Source organism: Vombatus ursinus, unplaced genomic scaffold, assembly GCF_900497805.2.
Source record: "Vombatus ursinus unplaced genomic scaffold, bare-nosed wombat genome assembly UNPS02009994.1, whole genome shotgun sequence".
NCBI lineage: Eukaryota > Metazoa > Chordata > Mammalia > Diprotodontia > Vombatidae > Vombatus > Vombatus ursinus.
In genome coordinates, this window is record NW_020949772.1 from 8,361,476 (window position 1) to 8,368,522 (window position 7,047).

Consider the following 7,047-nt stretch of genomic DNA (forward strand, 5'->3'; position numbering starts at 1 on the left):
GCACTGCTTGCTCATGATCTCAGCCAATTACTTGAGTTATAGACTCTTTGTTAAGGCAAGAGTCTGTTTCCAGTGTGGAGAATGTGCTGTCCCAAGCTTCAGGGGTTTTGTGCAGCTGTTTTCAGAGATACTTTTAGGGACCTGTAAATTTTCCATTCTTCCAAGGTTCTATGATCAAGGGCGAGGTGTTTACTCCTTTCCTGGCCTGTGCTCTGGTCTATAAGCACTCTTTTCTGTCTTGGAATGGTGAGGAGGGTTTCCTCTCCACAGTCACTACAAGCTCCACCATGCCAGCACTCGTCCTCGCCCTAGGACCATGATCCAGAGCTGTGACCCAGATCCAAGCACAAGCAAAACAAGAGAATCCTGCACCAGCAGAGAGATCCTTGCAATCCTCCTCTGATCAGCCACTCGATTCCCCCTCAGTCCGTGGGCCAGAAGCTCAGGAAGCAGTGCTGCCCCAAGGAATGGGGCTGGGACCCCATGCTCCTCTCTCACCACCATAGAAACAAACTTTTTCCACTGACCTTCTAAGTTGTCTTTGGTGTTCTTGGGTTGAGAAGTCAGGAAACCACCACAGCTGCCTGAGATTCAGTCCTCTGAGGCCTGCTCCAGGGTCCCTGCGGCCTGCGCGTCCACACCAAACTGCGCTCCTCTCCCAGCCTGGCGCAATATACCTTTCTGATCAACCATCCAGGTTGTCTTTGGCTAGAAATTTGTTTCACTCTGTCTTTTTGTGGTTTCTGCTGCTTTAGAATTAATTTGTTTAGAGCCATTTTTTATAGGTATTTGGAGGGGTTTGAGGGAGAACTCAAGCAAGTCACTGCTTTTACTCCACCATCTTGGCTCCACCTCCCAAGAATTTTTTCATATGGCAATTGATAGCTTTGATTTCTTCTTCTGAAAACTGCCTGTTAAATTTAAGCCATCTATAGTCATATGAAAAAATGCTCTAAATCACTATTGATTAGAGAAATGCAAATCAAAACAACTCTGTGGTACCACATCACACCTATCAGATTGGCTGACATGAAAAAACAGAAAAATGATAAATGGTGGAGAAGATGTGGGAAAATTGGAACACTAATGCGTTGTTGGTGGAGTTGTGAAATGATCCAACCATTTTGGAGAGCAATTTGGAACTATGCCCAAAGGGCTATAAAAATGTGCATACCCTTTGACCCACCAATAGCACTTCTAGGGCTATATCCCAAAGAGATCACACAAATGGGAAAAGGACACACATGTACAAAAATATTCATAGCAGCTCTTTTTGTGGTGGCAAAGAATTGGAAATTGAGAGGATGCCCATCAATTGGGGAATGGCTGAGCAAATTGTGGTAAATGAATGTAATGGAATACTATTGTGCTATAAGAAATGATGAACAGGCTGACTTCAGAAAAACCTGGAAAGACTTGTATGGTCTGATGCTGAGTGAAGTGAGCAGAACCAAGAGAACGTTGTACACAATAACAACCACGTTGTGCGATGACTAATATTGATAAACTTAACCCTTCCCAGCAATACAAGGATCTAAGACATCTCCAAAGGCCTCATGATGGAAAATGCTATCCACAACCAAAGAAAGAACCATGAAATTTGAATGCAGATCAAAGCATACTGTTTGCTGTTTTTTTTCCTCTTCTGTTGAGTTTTGTTTCCTCTTTCTGGTGGTTCCTCCTATCTGTTCTAATTTTTACTTATAACATCACTAATCTGAAAATATGTTTAATAAGAATGTGTATCTATAGCCTATATCAGATTGTGCACCATCTTGGAGAAGGTGGGAGGAAGGGGGAGAAAAATTTTAAACTCAAAAGCATTTGGAAGTGATTATTGATAAATCAAAATAAATTAATAAAAATTTTAAAAAATGAAAAAAAAAACTGCCTGTTCATGTCCTTTGACCATTTATCAATTGGGGAATGGTTCTTATTTTCATAAATTTGGTTCAGTTCTCTACATATTTGAGAAATAAGACCACTATCAAGAGAAACTTGCTAGAAAAGTTTTCCCCCCAAGTTTCCTGTTTTTCTTCTAACTTTGGCTGCATTGGGTCTTTATGCAAAAAAGAAAAAAGAAAACCTTTTCCATGGAACCACTATGTATTCCCCAATATTGATTAACCAATTGATATCAATTTACCACCCCGAGTTAATTAGCCTGTTCAAAGGAATATTGACCTAGGTAGCATAATAGTCAATCATTCAGTCAACAAACACTTATTAAGCTCCTACTATGTAGATACAGGCGCTGGAAATACATAGAAAGGCAAAAGACAATCCTGCCCTCAAGAAGCTCATAATCTAATGGAGAAGACAACATGCAACCAACCCTGTACAAACAAGCTATAGAGGGGCTAAATTGAGGGTAATCACAGAGGGAAGGTAGGAGCATTAAGGAGGATTGGAAAGGCTTCTTGCAGAATTTGGAATTTTAGCTGGGAGCTGAAGGAAGCCAAAGAAGCCAGAAGGCAGAGATGAGAAGGGAGAGGATTCCAGCCATGGGGGACAGACAGAGAAAATGTCCGGAGTCAGGAGATGGAGTGTCTTGTTTGCGGAATAACAAAGAGGCTACTGTTCCTGGATTGCAAAGTATAGGGAGAAGGGTTAGATATAAGAAGAGAGAATTTCATTTTTGATCCTGAAAGCAATAGGGAGCCACTGGAGTTTATTGGATGGGGGAGGGAGGGTGACATGATCAGCTCTTCATTTTAGAAACATCAACTTGACAGCAGAGTGGAAAATGGATTGGAACAAGGAGAGACTGTAGGCAGGGAAAACAACCAGCACGGGAGAGAAGGGGGCACATAGGAGAAATATCATAACGAGACTTGCCTTGATAAAGGGAGGAGGGGAAGGTGAGAGAATTCGGAGTCAAGGATGACACCCAGGTTCTGAGTCTGGATGAGTGGGAGGATGGGGGTGCCCTCAACAGCAACAGGAAAGTTTGGAAAGTGGGGGTGTCCTCAATAGCACAGTTATCCCTTTCACATTGTAGGGGCTACAGGCACGCAATCTAGAAAATCCATGTGAAGTTTTTTGGCTCTCCCTTCATACCAGAGAAGAAATTGCGCATATCTTTTTGTATAGAAAGATAAAATATGCTGACATGATACAATACTATACATATATTTTATGCATTTCTGAGTTTCTAAACTTTTTCTGTGTCTGCTCTTCGGGAGTCCGTCTGTGGCTTCTGCAAAACTCCCCCAAAATTCCCATTTAGCTTCTTATGCTTATCTGTGACATTTTGAAACTGCAATGGGGAAAGTAGTAATGTGGAAGGAATAACTGTAATAAGAAAGTTTGGGAGATTGGAAGAAGATGAGGGAAGATCATGAGTTCACTTTGGACACGTAAGAGCCAGGATCCAAATCCAGGTCCTTTCACTATGATAATAACTGATATTTTAATCAATCAATTAATCAATAAATCAACCAGTCAACAAGCATTTATTAAGCTACTATATGCCAGGCCCTGTGATCTGGAGATATGATGACAAGAAATGAACTCATCCCTTCCCTCAAGGTGTTTACATTTTAATGAAAGAGACAGAATGTGTATATGTAAGTATATACAAAATAAAATATGTCAGATAAAAGAGAGGTGGTATGACATAGCAGATAGAGAGCTAACCTCGGAGCCCAGAGATGTGAGTTCAGATCCTATCTCATATATCCTGCTTATCTGTGACCCTGGGTAAGTCACTCTCAGTGTCCCAGACAACTCTCCAAGGCTATAATAACCAACATTTTACATTGCTGAAGATTTATTTGCAAATGATTGCCTCTGTTATTTCATTTGATCCTTACCACAATCTTGTGAGGGAGGTGCTATTATTATCCCCATTTTACAGATGAGAAAACTAATGCCAAGAGAGGATAAATAGTTTGATTTGTCCAACTAGCAAGTGCCAGAGGCAGGATTCAAACTCAGATCTTCATAACTCCAAGCCCCCAGTGCTCTATGAGCTGTACCATCTAGCTGTTACTCTTATAAGTTGTAGAACAAATGGAGACCTGCTTTGGTGGAAAGCATTCTCTCATCTAGGAGTTCTCTACACGTACAAATGATATAAAAGCCCCAGTTCCCTTTCCCCATACCAAATAAACACAAAGTAACTTTATTGGGAGTAGAGATGGAAGGATGATCAAGAAAGGCTCCATGTAGAAAGTATCACTTGGGCAGAGTTTTGAAGTGTTTGAGAGAAATAAGGGAGAGTCTAAGGTTTAATCCTTAAGGTTTTAAAGGTATTCAAAGCATTGTATATTCAGTATCTCTTTGGCCTGCATTACAACAATTTAGTAGGCACTTTAGGTACTATCATCCCATTTCACTGATGAGAAAACTCATCCCAATAGGGGTTGAGTGGTTTGCCCAAAACCATGTAACCCAGGTTACTATCTCCAGAACACTCTTTGTGCCCTGCAGTCCTACTTATGACCCCCACTGAAGAAGTTTTAGAGCAGAGATCCTCACTGAGATGACAGATCCATCACTTGGATGTTGAAGATGTGGCAGAAGGAATTCCTGCCCAGGTATTATGTTGAACCAGATGATAACTGAGATCTTTCCCCCCAGGAATCCATATGGAACATTGGAAAGACCATTGGCTTTGTAACCCAGAAGATTTGGATTCAAATCCTATCTCTGAGTTTACTGCCTTGTGACCTTAGGCAATTCCCTTCCCTGTGCCTCAGTTTCCTTATCTGTTAAATGGACAGGTTGGATTGATGCCCTCTAAGGTCTGTTACAGCTCCAGATCCATGATTCTCTAAGATCCTGGGATTTCTGTGGGCGATGCAAGAAGTAACAAGTATCCCATGAGAAGGGAAAGCCTGCTCAGCAACTTGGGGAAAACTCCATGGTAGCAAGGCAAGAGATGAATGAGAGGAGTCACCATTTTTCACAGTTTTCCCCTTCTTTTTCTGTCTCTTCTACCACCCACCCAGATAGCACCCTTTCTCCAGTCAGAAAGGAGCATTGTGATATCACTGTCTACCAGAAGGGGGCAGCCACACACCAAACTCATTACACTAAATGGAACAGTGTCTCCTGAGGCCAAAGCTCAATCCTTATTTTAGTTCAACTGCATTCACCCCTTTGCTATTTATTGTCTGACCTCAGACAACAGTGCTGGGTTGCGTACATAGATACATGTAATGTTTTCGGGTGTTGATGGTTTCCTTAAAGCACCTTTACTTTGTCTTCACAGGATTCCTATGAGGCAGGTAATAATAATAATGATAATAATAATAATAATAATAATAATTACCATTTATATAGGACCTATGTACCAGCTATTTTACAAATATTATCTGATTTTATCCCTACAACAACCCCGGGAGGTGAGTGCTATAATTATCTCCATTTTACAGTTGAGGAAACTGAGGCAAATAGAGATTAAGTGACTTGTCCTTGTTCCCATCACAACATGTGTGGCAAACAACAAAAAGAATCCAAGTCTTGTTAGTACAATGGGGAAGGGATCTTTCTAACAGGCTTAAGTGGAGGAAGATAATACGTATTAAGTTCCTATTAAGTAGCAGACACTGTGATAAGCATTTTTTTTAAAACAAATATTATCCCATTAGGTGCTATTATGGTCCTTATTTTACAGTTGAGGAAACTGAAGCAAACAGAAGTTAAGTGACTTGCCCAGGATCACATAGCCAGTAAGTGTCTGAGGATTTGAACAAAAGTCTTCAGGCTAAGCACTCTATCTACTGTACCACCAGCTGCCTCAATGGAACATCACAGAATGCCAGAGTTAGACCCTGCTCCAGAGAGTCATCACTAGGTGACTGACAGGACACTTACTAGCTGTGTGACCCTCGGCAAGTCACTTAACCCTGTTTGAACTGGAGAAAGAAATGGCAAAACGCTCCAGTATCTTTGCCAAGAAAATCCCAAATGGGGCCATCAAGAGTCAGATACTAATGAAGAACTTCCTGACTCCAGGTCCAAGACTATTCATAGCTGCCTCATGACTTACTCCTTTTGTTACCTTGGGAAAATCATTTTAATTCCCTGAGTCTCAATTTCCTCATTTGTAAAATGGTATATGTTGAACCATGATGTTCCTTCCAACTCTAGATCAATCAACTTCTGAACACTTACCGTGTGATTTACTGGCTTACTCTGATTCTACGGACCTCAGTTTCTTTATCTGTAAACTGGGGGGGGGGTTGGACTCAGTGACCTCTGAGGTCTCTTTTAGCTCTGTGTTTGCTGTCCCATTAACCAATGGGGTAAAGAGCCATCCTTAGCAGTGTTCTGTTATAGGGCTGTCCCAGAAACAAAGGCTAAAATAAACAGATGTCTGGACCGTCCTAAGGGATCAGTTATATAGATAGGCAGAGTCCCTGTAAGCTAATTCAATCTGAGGCTTCATTAAGTGAAGCATAATTTCTGGACTAATAAATGATCATGGAAATTTGTCTACTGCTTGAAAATCAACATGATATTATATGTGCACTATCTCATTTGAGCTTCATGACAACCCTGTGGGATAGATGCTTACAGTATAATTTAGAAGTTAAGTGACTTGCTCAGGGTCACACAGCTAGCAAACATCTAAGGCAGCATTTGAATCTAAGACTTTCTGACTCCAACTCTAGTCCTAGTTCAGCTAGGCAGCGCAGGGGACAGAGTGTCAGAGTCAGGAAGACCTGAGTTCAAATCCAGTCTCAGACTCTGACTAGTTGTGTGACCCTGGAGGAATCACCTGAGTTCTCTCTGCCTCAGTTTCATAATCTGTAAAATGCAGATAATAATAACATCTACCTTCCATGGATGTGGCGAGGATCAAATGAAGTAACATTTGTAAAGTAGGGCAAAGGACAAACAACAACCTCTATGGGTAGTAGTAAGAGCTGCCCCACTGGGGACCCAACTGGAACTGGCCAGTTGGGCAACACAGCTCTTCCTTCCTTCCTTCCTTCCTTCCTTCCTTCCTTCCTTCCTTCCTTCCTTCCTTCCTTCCTTCCTTCCTTCCTTCCTTCCTTCCTTCCTTCCTTCCTTCCTTCCTTCCTCCCTCCCTCA